A 15,300-nucleotide genomic window follows, 5' to 3' on the forward strand; every position below is an offset into this window, starting at 1 on the left:
GGTGGGTTCGTTCATGAATTAAACCAAGTTTGCTGGGTTTCTTAAGCGATACAAATATTCCCCCAAAATATTTCCTAATAAATATGTCACATGTTCTAAATTGAAAGGTCACCCTGCCGCAGCCAGGTTGCACCCAGCTAGGCCCAGGACATAATTACATTCTGGAACAAAGCTGCAAAAGTATGTTTCCATATGCACGTTGTGCAGAAGTGTTTACATGTAAAAAATGTTAAGCACCTAATTTGACAAGCTAAAAAGCACAAAAAACCCACATAGCTTTAATCAGTGTGAATAAAGAAGACTCTTCCAGAATAAATGTTTTGAGTCCTGGTTTGACATAATGTAAACACGATGATTGACGCGTGTTTATTTGGACCAGCCAAAATCATTTAGCTAGAGTGGTTGCGCTTATTTGAACATCCCACTGAGGAAAAGTACAATTAAAGACCAAAAATATTGTTTTTCTCAGAAGGTTAACCATCACAGCTTGTGTAGGGTGAGCAGAAAAGCACAAAGAACTTCAGCTGCCCGCTTTAAACTTCATTCTACATAGAAAGCAAATAAGGAGCTCTTGCAAAAAGATTGTGAATGGATGATGTCATCGGATGACAAACTAGGGAATTAAAGATTTAAAAAGAAAAGCAAATGAAGGCCTTAACCAGACAGAATTTCACCCATATTTCAGACAAAATCCATGATGAGTTACGTGTAACTCACGCACATAGTAAACCCAAAAGGCCACACACCCACGCTGTGATCTCAGTGATGCTGAATCGATATCCACCTTCCCCCAAAAGTCCCAAAACAGATCTGGTTTTCCGTTTGTCATTTTGTATCTGCTTGGCATCCACCCCATTCAGAAGAATGACAAAATGTCAAAGCCCGCTGCCGTGACGTAGAAGAGCAAGGTTTCAACGTAAGCAGAGAAAATACACACGGCACACCCACTGACCGGTGTCCAAGGCATGTGACCGAAATGTTAGTGGTGAGGTCACGGCTCACCACAATACGACCAATGCAACACACACAAACGCACACTCGCACATTCAAATGCATACTTTAAGAAAAGGATACAAAAATACACATGCTGTGCAACTCTTTCAGCACTGAGGTAAGGGTACACCACAACAATAGTGGAGCAGGAGCTGGACGTCCAACCTCTCGAGCACACACACAGGAACGCTTGAACGGCGAGCCTTTCTGACGTGCTAGTTGGCGCTGAGGTGTGCAGTGTATTCGCAGGGTAAACGTGGGTGTTAAGAGGTGAAGTGGAGCATGACCGCTCCACCGACACACATACACACACATCTAAGTCACACAAGTGCAATTCGCTGACTTGTCCTGTGCCCATAAATTGCTGGCTGGTTTTGGCCTGTCAATGGTTGTACTACAGTTATTTTTAATAGCCTGTCAAAATGTACTCAAGGCTAGGTCTCACTATGTGTCTGTGTTTCCGCATGCATATATTGCATATGAATGTAGAAAGAGTGCAAATACTTTTTTAAAGGGGGGAAAAAATCAGTGTGTATGCGGACAACAAAGGACAATCTGTACAACAAGCAGAAAGTTTCAAGTAACCCTAAAGGTGATGCTTGATACGCACAAAAAAAGATGTGGTGATTACCTAACTGTAGCATTTTATCATCTTTTTATCAAATCTCTGGCAGGTGCTCCACTTCTCACAGCAGCAGTACCACTATTGTTTAGGACCATGGCAACTTCTCTTTAGCAAGTACTGTCTGGGTGCATGGCATACGAGGCTGTGCGTGCCTGACCTGACTAACCCCATGGATGTCTGAGTGAGCTGCCCAGTGCTGTACCCACCTGAGACCAACTCATTTCCATAACAGATTTCATAAACGAATGAGTAAAAAAGGGAACTTGTAACTGTTATTGTGTTGGCAGTGTCACCTGAAGGCTGAAAGTTACAAAGAGCTCTTTTAATATGTGCAATGAAAACTTTTGACCTAATCATGCAAATAAAGGATAACTGCAGGTAACCAGAAGCAGAAGACAATCAAAATCCTGGAATTAACTGTAGCAAAAACCCCACCTGGAAAAAGTGAACAACATGTTGTTATGGTAGCAACTGAAGGGTAAACTTGCAAAACATCTAAATGCTGATGTAGCAAAAGCTTTGTTTTTAATGAGATTTTAATTTTGATTTTGCATGTTTGCAGATTTTCACACTAATTGCATAGTTAGCCATGCCATTAGAGGCCGATCCACTTTGCGATTAGAGTCCACAAAGTGTCTTTATGCAAGACAAATGGACCCCTAATTTAGCAGACATGTCAGCTCACTGCCATTGGTGTATGTGTTTGTGTGTCTACGTCCTTGAATAAGAAACACATTTCAAAGCTGCTTTTAAAACCTTGCTAAGGCTGAACAAGGGCAATATAAGTGCAAATCATTTTAATAGTCTGTGAAACTATATATTCAGTCAACTGTAGTAAATTTAGTTCCACACTTCATCATATGGGGGCCCTGGTAAATTAGTTTCACCATGTTCCTCACAATTGCACACTCACCCTGTTCTGAGCATATTTCGTTTTCCTCCTTAAATAGAATTTTCCGCTGCTGTGACAGGAAGTCTGCAAAGTTTCATCCATCCATTCTATTCCACTTATCCTTATCGGGGTAACGGGAGGGCCTGTAGCATCCCAGCTAATGTGGGGTGAGAGGCGGGGTACACTCTGGAGAGGTTGCTAACAGAAAGCGACAATCATTTGCACTCACTTTTATACCTACAGGCAACCTAAGTCAGGGGTGGGCAACTCCAGGCCTTGAAGGCCGGTGTCCTGCAGGTTTTAGATGTGTCCTTGATCCAACACAGCTGATTCAAATGGCTAAATTACCTCCTCAACATGTCTTGTAGTTCTGCAGAGGCCTGGTAATGAACTAATCATTTGATTCAGGTGTGTTGACCCAGGGTGAGATCTAAAACCTGCAGGACACCGGCCCTCGAGGCCTGGAGTTGCCCACCCCTGCCCTAAGTGCATGTCGTTGGACTGTGGGAGGAAGCTTGAGTATCCAGAGAGAACCCACACAGACACGGGGAGAACATGCAAACTCTACACGGAAAGGTCCGGGCCAGATGGTGGTTTCAAACAACCATGCCACCGTGCTGCCAAGTCTATTGAGTCAATTATTGAATTGTGTCACTGAATGTCCTTTTTGACCATTACACGTAGTTAGTGAACAACATTCAAATAATTTTAGTTGCAAATATTGATTGAATTATGAAACGCAAATGTTTATATTTTATCAAAACATCCTTCTTGGTCGTTAATAATAGTAACATGAAGGCGTTATAATAAGAAGTTACATTAGTGAAGGTGTGATATGGTTTAGATAAGGTTTGCAGCATCTATTGAACAGTGGTGTTTAGTTATACTGTAGACATCTAAAACTGTTAGTTTCACTTGGGTCATCTTAGCTCTGCTCTAAGTTAGTGGGCTAAGGTGATGTTAATGCAAAAGGTTTTCAGGAAAGCCTGGCCACATCACTTTAATCTCTGTTGTTGTACAGACACAAAAGAAGAAGCATGTTGCCCTGTTAAGGATCTTGACCTTCTCATATTCTACCCTCTGCCTTCATGCGGTCCACCTCAAAGTTCTTATTTCAGGACATTTTATATCTCTCACTGCCTGGGCCCCTCAGATGGAAATCACAGTGGACAAGACTTTATTTTACTAACTGATGCAAAAGCCTCAACAGGATACTGAAATCATCAATGTGGAGCAGAAATGCCTACAGAAAATGTGGGTGCGCTGGGGGCAGCGCAGGGTTGTGAGTCAGGGCAGATTATAAACAAGGTCGAGGGGGAAAAAAGTGAGGGTGAGACTGATGTAGCTGGGCTTTCGATGGCTTACAAGCAACACACTGAGTGTCTGTAAAGCGAATGAAAGAAAGCAGTAGCAGAAAGAAACAGCGAGACAGGCATGAAAAAAAGGATGAGGGTTCCAGCAGACTTGTGCCCAGCGTTGGAAGCTTTGCCAGTCAAAGCAGTGAGTCACATGTGACCTTGGGAGAAGAAATAACACTAGAGGGATCCCTGGATTTCCACGGCAGCTGATGTGGTTACCTTGTTTTCTCTGGTGAGGTTTCTGAAAATGATTTAGGGGAAACTCTTTTCTTCTTCTTCTGAACTGCGTAGTGTCAAGATGTGATGCATGCAACGAGGCTTATTCTCGGGAGGTGGCTGCATGCCTTTCTGCCACTTTTAAAGCTCTACTAGGAATCGGTTTCATTCAATAATGGTGACGAGCCGAATGCGTGCAGGTGTTTCTAAACAAACATTACAACAGGTGAGGTAATGGATTAATTTTGGTTTTTATGTACCTGTGGTGTAGGACTGTAATATTTCCTAATTTTACACAGTACTGTGGGTGAAAAATCTCAGTGACTCATTAAGATATTTATACCATAACACACATTAATGCACTCACTATTATTTCACTATAATGCTATAAATTGGTACATTTACATGGTCCCATATGGTATGTCTACATATTCACAAAGACATAGATGATATTTTTACCACCCTAAAATCATCCCTTGCTTATTACTAGCTAAGCATTACCATAATAGCATTGCCACGTAAGGGTGTAAGGAAGCTGGCATTAGCTGACTAATATTAGCAGGAAGCAATACAGTGTATGTTTTTGCATGTCTGGACAGCAAAAACCCCATCATGCCTCAACACTCGACACTCCCTAGAACCATAAGCACCACAATCTACAAATTTAGGGTGCTTGGGGTTCATGTACAGCAGCCATTGCAGCATTAAAAATAGTGAAGCTCTCCACTTTGCTTGCTACAAATTACTTTCTGGAGTGCTTACTGCTTTTTTCATATCTTCTGAGATTTAAAGAATGTTCAAGATCTGAAGATAGCGTGATTCCAACGATGAAACCAATGATGATGCCATCTGGTGTCATTATTCCCTTGATCTGCTCTGGAGCATTGGGAAACCAATGTGTTTGCTTTCTGGAGTGAATATTTGCAAATGTGAAAAATCAAAGGAATTTTTATGGGGGCACCACCCACAGTGAAGCTTGCAGTTTAGTTTGAGTCAATAAGGGAAATCGTGGGATGGCATGACAGATTAATAGATCTTTCTCGAGTCCCTGGGTCATGGCTCATGGCCATTTGTAGCTAGTGGAACGATATGTCTGGTTACTACTGAGCAGACTCCAGCATGCTAACTAGATACCTGAAGCTGTGCCAACTTCTTAGACAATCTGTTTTTGTTGCATAGCTGTCAAGATAAAAGCATAACATACGATCACTCTATGTATTTTCATTCCAGTTGGGTCAGTGGTTTTTGGGAGGTGGAGAAGGACACGAAATTCATCATTATCAGGGCGCAGGTGAGCGCTAATTAGCTAGCATGTAGTCAGTGTTTATGGGCAGGAGTGACACAGCAGTAATATTTTGGTTAGGTTAGGTTATCCTTTTAAATGTGCCAATGACCACCTGGTTTCCATCAAAAAGGAAAGTTTCGTGTGGTGTAGCCACTGTTCTTGTGTGATAGTTTTTGGATTTCAGATCTACAAATCATAGACCATAGATCGCAGCCACCTGCTGTACTCTACTCTGTGAAAGCCAACTTAGCGGATATTTTTAGTTGCATCCCATTTAACTGTTTATCAGAAATTTGGATCAACAAAGCTGGTAAAAATTAAGACTTGTTTTGAAAGCAAAAACAAGTTACAGTGACCAAATAGTTATCCAAGATTTTAAGAACAATGTGACCACCTTTTAAAAAAAAAATTAGTGGTTACTTCCATGTTCGCTGGCACAGTCTGACATGCATAACTGCTACCAGGAAAACTTCCCAATAGGGGTCAAAACGTAAGTCATATGAGTCATATCTATGAGTCATAACTGGTTACTATAATTTATCGCAATTTCCATGTTCTAAATATGCCTCACTGTTCGTGGCTTCTCTCTAAATGCAGAGTTTATACAGCATCTTCAAATGGTATTGTGTTCCTTTTTTGTTAGGCTGACTTTGTGTTCCCTGGGAGACAATGGCCTGAGCAAAATACAAAAGTATTTCATGTCCTCACTACTGGTCGAGAAGCTAATAAGGGCTTTCTGGCAGTCCACTTTATTAGGCTGTCTGATTGCCAACAATGTGTTTCAGAACCAAATCTCATCCGACACAAGAGCTTCAGATACACAGAAGGGAGATTGTGTAATTACAGAAGACTGATGTTGATGTCAGTGAAAACAACACTTGCATTGTTTTCAGTGTAAAATATGATACTGCATTTCATGGTCATTAGAGCTTTGCTGTGAACTAGACCATGGACCATGTACCAGAGGGAATGTAGACTCTTGAAATACAGAAAAGCACAGCATTAATTTTAAGAATGAATGAACTAGTTTACAGGTGATTCTTTGTTGAGAAACTGCTGGATCCTGTAAAACGAATCTCAAATACACTCGCAGTTGAATTACAAGCACACATTATACGGCTTTTTAATTATTTTGCCGTCAGCAAAAGAGAAGTGATGGCTAGGGAAAGTCAACAGACAAGAGGCAGCTGCCTGCTTTCTTGTTTGTCTAATTTTGGTTCATGAAAGGAATTCTCAATGTGTGTATTTGTACCTAATGTTTACCATCTAAAATGAGCTCGTGGCAGAGGTCTTACTCATCGGCCACAATCTACAGTGGCGCAGACCCAAAGTAAAGATGCCCTTACTGTGCAACTACTGTACTTACACTGTACCCTGTTGGGCTTCACCCCTGTCACACCTCCATAAAAGGGTAAAAATAAAACACATGGGAGGTTTCATTAAGAACTATTAATAGTGGCCACGGCCAAACCAGAGTTTCCTCAGGCGGAAATGTGACTGTGCATGTATATGATTTTTTGTAGTCTTTTGTGGTATTATAAACCACAAATATTTTTATTACCTTAACCTCCTAAGACCCGAACTCTTTCATGGCATGCATTTTTAATTTCTCTTTGCTATTTGGGCTGATTGTATGGTGGCCCTGAGAGGCCAAACGGACTGCAACTTAAGAAAACACCAGCAATAAGAAAAACGCTGCAAAAGCACACAAAACATAACGGAAATGGGAAAAACAACAACAGAAAAAGGAAAAAACAGATTTCCAAAAGCACAAGGGAAGTGTTTCTGGGGAGACAATAACCCGAGGGACCAGTTGCAGGAACCAAAATACACTGGGAGACACTTAAAAGAAGTGGAGGATCTATTGGTTTTATGAGGAAAGAAAAGATGAGAGGTAAGTGTGTTAGCCAAACTATTAGCCTAAAAATCCGTCATCAGTATTATATGAATCATGATAAAACATGCCTACCACGTTTTGGGTTCCTGCAACTGGTCCGTCGGGTTATTGTCTCCCCGGAAACACTTCCTTTGTGTTTTTGGAAATCTGTTTCTTCCTATTTCTGTTTTCCTTTTTCCTATTTCAGTTGTGTTTTGTGTGCTTTTGCAGCGTTTTTCTTATTGCTGGTGTTTTCTTAAGTTGGAGTCCATTTGGCCTCTCAGGGCCACCGTATAATTGGGACCTGATGGATGTAAAAACAAAGAATTACGTGTTGTTGTTGTTTTGTTTTTTTTTACCTGGTTTTTGTTCCTGAGAAAAATGAGATCCAAATATGAGGACATTTGCTTTAAATTTCAATAGGACAGTGGCAGCATAATGTCCTATAAGTGGATATCAGGCCCTTGTAGAGCAGGTTAAAGTAGCCAGTGACAAGGTGATACCTTTCTATAAAATTTTACAAACTGCTGAATCTCATGAATGTAAAAGGGACAAACCCCAATCTAACTGATCTATGCAAAACATTAGAACAGAAAAACACACAAAAAAAGTACTAAGCAAAACATTAAGTACGACAAGACATCGAAATCTCTTATACATTTTTGGTTTGGTTGGTTTAAATCACATCGTAACACAAATCATAATACTGACAGTCCTTATTTTGAATACAACTTCCAGTGACAGCGGTGGGTTCATTAAGTGCATCTGAAGGACCTGGATAGTGTACTCTTAATAGTCCAAAAGTTGAATGTTAAACGTTGCACTGCATTTCTCACTCCGGTCTAAAATTTAGCAAATTATCTAAAAATATCCTGAAACGCACCTCTCATTTTTTAAAAGTTGAGCGTTTCTCCCACTGAAACGCTACTTCCAGATGAACAGAATCAACTTTTTGGGATTTCCTTATCTGATTTCCTTTCCTTTGCTTCTTACAAATGTCTTTAGACCCCGAGCGTGTTGCAAAGAAATGACATGAAATGCCAGATTTTTCAGATCTGAAATTGTTGTGTAACGTATACTGAAAGCGTTGCATTTGTGTGAAAAACATTTGTCCTCAAAAGCCATACTGTGAAAAAAATTTTCTTGACACGAAGCAAAGATGAGCTGTTCCTGATGTTTCTAAACCAGAAATGGAAGAAAGTCAGAGTTCATCCAGTTCTCACGAGAAGCAGCAACAGGGAGAATTTGATGAACTGAAGATGTAGCGTGGCTTTTGTACGCTTTCGTATATATTTCAGGATGTCAGTAGGGAAGTTTGAGCTCTTGTTGGGATAGTTGGGATTAAGCAGGTAGAGAAAATGTTTCAGAGAGCAGTGTCCAAGGTAAAATAGTATTATTTTACATTACTGTATATTGAGTACCTGTGTGCTTTTTGAGCTACAAACACACTTGTCACCACATGCATTTTGATTGGTCAGATCTGTGTACTCGCATGGGAATGATCAGAAAAATAAAACTTGATCCCAAAAATAAACAATTTGCCACAAATTAAGAAGTTAAGAATATTTGAGTCCAAAAAAACATTTTTAACATGTGTGCATTGTTAAAAATGTTTGTCACTGTCTTAGATTTACTATCAGTAATTTTTGACTCAGATATGACATAATCAAGACGACAATGTTTCCATGTAAGTTTCCATTTAAATTGAACATTTTTGTATTGTTGAATTTTTCCATCATTATCTCTGCAAGTATTTTCCACAGCAGTAATCTCCTGCAGTCTGTCTTTACCTCGGAAAAGATGACAAACAAACCAGCAGAGTCTGAAACAGCAGTGTGTTTTCCTGCTCTCACACCAGGACGCCACTGGCATGCAGTCCACTAGGCTTTCCCAGCACCGGGCACTTAGCTTGGCTCAAAGGAATGGCCTGTCTGCCTGTCTGTCTGCATTCTGTTGGCAGTGTGTGGATGGGTGTGTGTCCCGTGTTTGCAGCGGGTAAAGGGCGATAAAGAAAATTTCCAGAATGTTCTGCTATAGTGTCTGGTGTTTGTCAGTGTGTGGAACAGACATCATCTTGAGTTCAAACATATTGGCTGTTGGCCCTTATTTTTGTTCTGTTATAATTTTCACCTCTTGTAAAATACTTTTCTTTATAAAGTCAAGGTTATTCCTACATCCATTTACATGTCTTCCCGAATAAACATAAGAATATGACATTATTCCATACTCAGCCCAGTCCAAGGCTTGATATTCCCGTAATCACCGTGATGACAGGATGCAGGATACTGAGGTGAAGATAGTTAAATAGCACTTTTTAAAATTTATGTTGGTGAAATAAGAGTTTTTGGTTCATTTCAGCTGCCAGAAGCCACAAGTAAAGCAACCAAAAGACTGTGTGTTTTGGTTTAAAAGTGTTTTTAAAAATGTGAGCAATTTTATTTAATCTGGAGAAACGATACTGAATGAGTGATGCAGCTGTTGCACTTCACATGCTTATGCTTCATTCTGAAACAACACATTCAAAGGAAAATAAGGTAACAGACATTGCAACAGAAGGATAACAATGCACGCACTTTCAGTCGAGTGAGTCACACACCTAATAAAAACCTATGTGGAAAATCTACTGACGGCAATTATAATGATGTCATAGCAATGACATGGCCCCCTAATGAAGCTTCCAAATAAATGACTGTGTGCATCTTTTGTAAACAAAAACATATTTGTTAACATTAAAAAAATGTGAAAAAGCTTTTAAAATGTTACAGTTAGTGTAATATGGGATAAAGTATTTGCCCTCCCTCCCCCTTGTTAAATCATGATTTAACTGCAATTAATCACATTTTGAGGGGAAACCTGAGTTCAGTTTGACAAAACAATACATGCTGGTGCGATGTAAATGCCCGGCCATCGAACTCAAGAACATCTGAGAAACAAAGTCAGTGACATCTCTCAGTCTTGAAAAGTTACTGATTCATTTCTAAGGCTTTGGGACTCCAGCAAACCACTGTGAGAGACATTATTCACAAATGAAGAAAACTTGGAACAGTGGTGAATCTTCTCAGCAGTGGGAGACCAACCAAATACCAAAAGAGCGCACCAACAACTCATCCAGGAGGTCACAAAAGAACCCAGAAGGGCATGTAAAGAACTGCAGGCCTCACTTGCCTTTGTTAAGGTCAGAGATCACTTTTCAGCTGGGTAAAAATTACATCCATGTTCCAGGGTGAAAACCACTGCTGACCAAAAGTAACAAAGGCTTATCTCACATTTGTGGAAAAAAAATTGAAATAAGCCTTGAATGCCTTGAATAATGCTTTGAACCTCTACTCATCTACAGTTGTGCACTAAGCACAAGGGATATTTTAACATCTGGAAAACAAAATCTTTTTTCTCTGTCTTTTGTTTTCTTTTGACACTTTCACTTTTATACTCATAAACCTCTGAAACCTGTGTGAATCATGTAGTTACTTGAAATGTACACCAATCAGCAATGACTGTAAACTCTGAGCAGTTGTTGAGTAAAATAGTTTCGCATACGCACAAAAATCCCCCACAAAACAAAGCCTTCTTTAAATTTAATTTCATTATTGATCAGGATTTACATGTTTTTAAGGCTCTGGGTTTGACTTACAATTTCCACTCAACCATAGATGGTAAAAAAAAAAAAGTCTGTTTATTACTAATTTATTAATATATTTATACATATTCAGATGACAGTGATGAGTCGTGGTTGTGTACATTGAGAACACTACTATATTGTACTGAAATGCACAAATAGAGAAACAGTCTGACAGACACATGCTTTCATTCTTTTTATATCTGTTTAAAAGCCAGCCATTAAGGAGTGCGAACTATATCCACTGATGGGTTCACTGCCAGTAAAAAGGCGCTGAAAACTATTCTTGTCTGACCTGGGGTTTGACTGACTGGAAATGGCACAGAGGAAACTGTTTAGGAAAGGGAAATCGAGAGGTGCAGTGATGGAAAAGTGCCACGAAAATAAGAGAGGGAAAAAGGCAAAGAAAGTGAGGCAAAGTAAATATAAGAAAAATTAATCCCATGTTAAGACCTCGACTCAGCAGTGACAAATAAGGAATAAGAGATAGGTGAAGACAGGGGAGTGAGTAAATATTCATGTTCTGGGGTCTTTTGGGTCTTCCACACAGAGGGCCTTATTTGTTTAACTTAAGGAGAATTTCATTAAGCTTCATCCAATCCATCCGTGGAAGGTTTTCTTTTCAGGAAGGTCTCCCTTTCTGACCACAGCAGCAGAGCTGATGGTCTTCCCGCAGGCAAACTGTGAGGCTGCTCGGCTTTCTTGGAATCTTCATCACGACCACATGAAGAGAAAAAAGGGAACGCTGTGTCGTTCTTTTAATAGAAGAGGAGGACCTGTAAGCATATTCACAGGGCAATTGGGAAGTACACACAAGAAGAGATGTATGTGATTTTCTCTGACAGTTTTATTTTTGTCGGTTGTGTGTCTGATTGCTGTTGTTTCCCACTAAACACTCAACCCAAGATACGCAGCTCTCTTGTACTGAACAGCTCTGAATAGCTCCAATTGTACAAGCCACTTTCAGCTCAAGCAGCTTAATTCTTTTTTTTTATATTAGTTAAATATCACATTTAATTTATATAACACTATAGTAACAACTGTAAAAATGTAATATACACAGTTTCATGATGGTATAGCTATTTCATTGCTATATATACTAGAGTTTTAAACCAAACACAATAAAAAAAAATAAGTCTACAATGGGAAATAACCAGTGTGATTCTTGCGAAATCAGAGTTATTCAGGAAAATGGGAAGTAATGATAAAAGAAATGAAAACAAGGTTTTCATACATTTGATTTCCAGTTTGTGTGATGTGTGACAGCAACACGAATGCTAGGGGAACACTGGGAGCTCAGAAATGACGGGACTGTGGGAACCACGGAAAACAGTCACCACAGTAAACAGTAACGGGAACAGTACAGGAATAGGACAACATGACAAGGAACTGAAACAAGCTGAGGGAATAAATATCCAAGTGAGAATGAGAGAAAAGAAAGGAGACACCTTAGGAACTGCACACAGATGAACTAAATCTCATAATGAAACATGGGGAAGTTCATGAAGAACAATGCACAAGGAGAGATAACTAACAAACTGATACAGGAAGAAACTAAACAAAGACAACAGACTCTAACCTACAAACTTGACAGAGAGGCACAAGCAGAAGACTCAGACGGCAACAAAAGGCTGAACAGAGAAAATCCTGAGTGAAATAGTAATGACAAGCATATTAACCGAAATAAAGAACTCGGGATACGAAGGTGTGTGATGAACAAGTGTAACAATATCATTTATGTATTTAGGAAAATTAAATTTAAGATCCACAAAGAGACCAAAACATGTTCTGAATATAATTTCTGCATGAGTCCACCAACTTTAAATCAAAATTACAACACCAATTCAAAGAAAGCTGGGATGCAGTGATTGTCAGATCTCATGAATCTGTATTTAATCACAAAAGAGCATAAAAAGCAAATCGAATATTTAAATGGAAAAAAACGTACAGGCGAGACTTTACAATATAAGGTGTCATGATACAATTGTTGTTCTGAATTGGCAATATATAAATAAAACTCAATTGAAAAAAGTTAGGACAGGGCCATATTTACCACAGTGTATCTGCTGGACTACTGGGAGAGGAATATTGTGCTATTCTTGTCTGTCATAGGATTCTGGCTCCTTTATTAGTCCTGGATCTTCTTTCTTCTCTTTTTTCTTGATGAGCCTAATGTTTTCAGTTATTGAAAGGTCTGCACAGCAAGGAGGCCAGTTCAGCACCAGTACTCTTCAAATTTGAAACCATACTGTTGTAATAGATGCAGTTTGTTGGTGTAACACTTTTACCACCGGCTCGTGTAATAAAACCCACCTTATGCCTTCGGGTGAAGTCTTAACCCTGGTTAAACATTCTGTGATAAAAGATACATCTCGAAAAGTAAATATCAGTCTAGGGTATCGTATGATTCTCACATCTAAATAATCAATTGGAGGCTACGGGAAATACACTTGGCCTGTAAACGCTTATGTATCTGAATACTTAAATGATAAAACACCATGCAATAAAACCAACACGAGATCTCAGTTTTAGAAAATGTATTAAACATTTGCAGGAAACTCACATTCAAACCCTTTTTTCCTATGAAGAAGAACGAATATAGAAAATAAAATAGAACCCCGGGGGATAGGTTTTAGTCTCTTTTCTCAAACTGTCTAATTTTATTTTGAGTGCACTCTTAGTCTATTTTTGGTTGGCGCGCTTTAGTTGGAGCTCTTTTTAATAACGATACCTCTGTGTATCCATGAAGTCTTGGCCGCATCCGATGAATCACTCGCTCGTTGCGGTAGCAACCGTCTCCGCTCGCAGCAGCTAGCAACGAATCTCCGGTTCCCTCGGTAGTAGCGAATTGTCCTCCGTCAACGACTCTCTCCCGAGACGACTCTCAAAACTCATGCTGTCCGTTCAGGCGGTATCTCCTTCAGCAAGGACCGTGGCGTTAGCCTAGCTCCGGCTAGCTAACGTAACCAAACTTGCCTCGTGTTCACCCAGCACAAATGGATACGGAAAATCCAGCTCAAACGCTCCGATCAATCACCGGAAAGTCCACAGTCTGTTGGTTGGTTGTTGCTGAACAACTTTAACATTGGCGACATACGCAGTCCCGGAGTCTTTGCTCTGTCTACGCCATTTATCACATTACTCCTTTCCTCCTCTCGTGTTTTCGAGTCTTCTCCCGGAAGTGAAAAAAACTCAAGGTCATGAACTCACGTAACGTAGCGTAAGAAAACAATTTTTAAACCTCTTCTCTTTTTAAAGACATTCACATTCCATGAAATTATGTTTTAAAGTAACTGATTTTAAACACAACTATTAATGCATTTTCATACATTTATTTATATCAAATATTTATGCAAATTTTAGCTTCACCATGAACTGTAATTTTATCTTTAACTTATTCCCATGAAAAAAAACAAACAAATACCACTGATATTTATCAGAGTATTACATTGGTTTAATCATTGTCTTCCAGAAATATGCAAGGCCTTCCAAGGACGTCATCATTGACGGGACCACATGTTGCTCTAAAATCTACGTACACCTTTCAGCACTGTGTGGCTAACAAGCAGGATGGTTCTTCTTTGATCCAGCGGCAACAGCATCCATGTTTTCAAAAAATAATTTCAAATTTTGATTCGTTTGTTCACGGACCAGTTTTCCACTTCAGTCAATTTTAAATGAGCTTTGGAGCAGAGAGGACAGCAACATTTCTGGATCATTTTCATATATGGCTTCTTCTCTGTATGGTAGAGCTTTAACCTGCATTTGTGGATGGCACAGTAAACTGTGTTCACAGACAGACATTTCTGGAAGTGTTCCTGAGCCCTTGCGATTTCCATGACAGAATCATGTTTGTTTTTAATGCTGTGCTGCCTGAGGGCCAAAAGTCATGGGCATCCGATATGAGATGCTTCATCCTATTCCGCTGCGTGCAAAGATTTCCACAGATCCTCTGAATCTTTGAGGATGAGATAAAGCTTTGCAATGTATAGGGCCACTATTTTACAGACTGGTGAACTTCTGCCCATTTTCTGTGAAACTCTGCCTCTATAAGCTGCTCGTTTTACTCTCAGTCACATTACTGACCTGTTCCCAGTTAATCTAAGAACTTGCAGAATGTTCCTCCAGCTGTGATTTTTAGTTACCACTGACCTTTCTGGCCTTTTTTTGCCTCCATCTGAACATTTTTCCAACTTGTTGTTGTTGCCATCAAATTTTAAATGTTGCATTTTCTCAGTTTTAAATTTGTAATATGTTTTCTGCGTTGCAGTGGAAATAAGATATGGGCTTGTGGGTCTTGAAAATCACTGCATTCTATTTTTATTTGCATTTTACACCACCTCCCAACTTTTGTGGAATTGCATTTGTACTTTTAAAATGGATTTCTTTGAAGGGAGAACAAAGAAGTAATTCACAGTCGTTCATAAAAGAGCTTGAAT

This window comes from Oreochromis niloticus, linkage group LG11 (genome assembly GCF_001858045.2).
Source record: "Oreochromis niloticus isolate F11D_XX linkage group LG11, O_niloticus_UMD_NMBU, whole genome shotgun sequence".
Classification (NCBI taxonomy): domain Eukaryota; kingdom Metazoa; phylum Chordata; class Actinopteri; order Cichliformes; family Cichlidae; genus Oreochromis; species Oreochromis niloticus.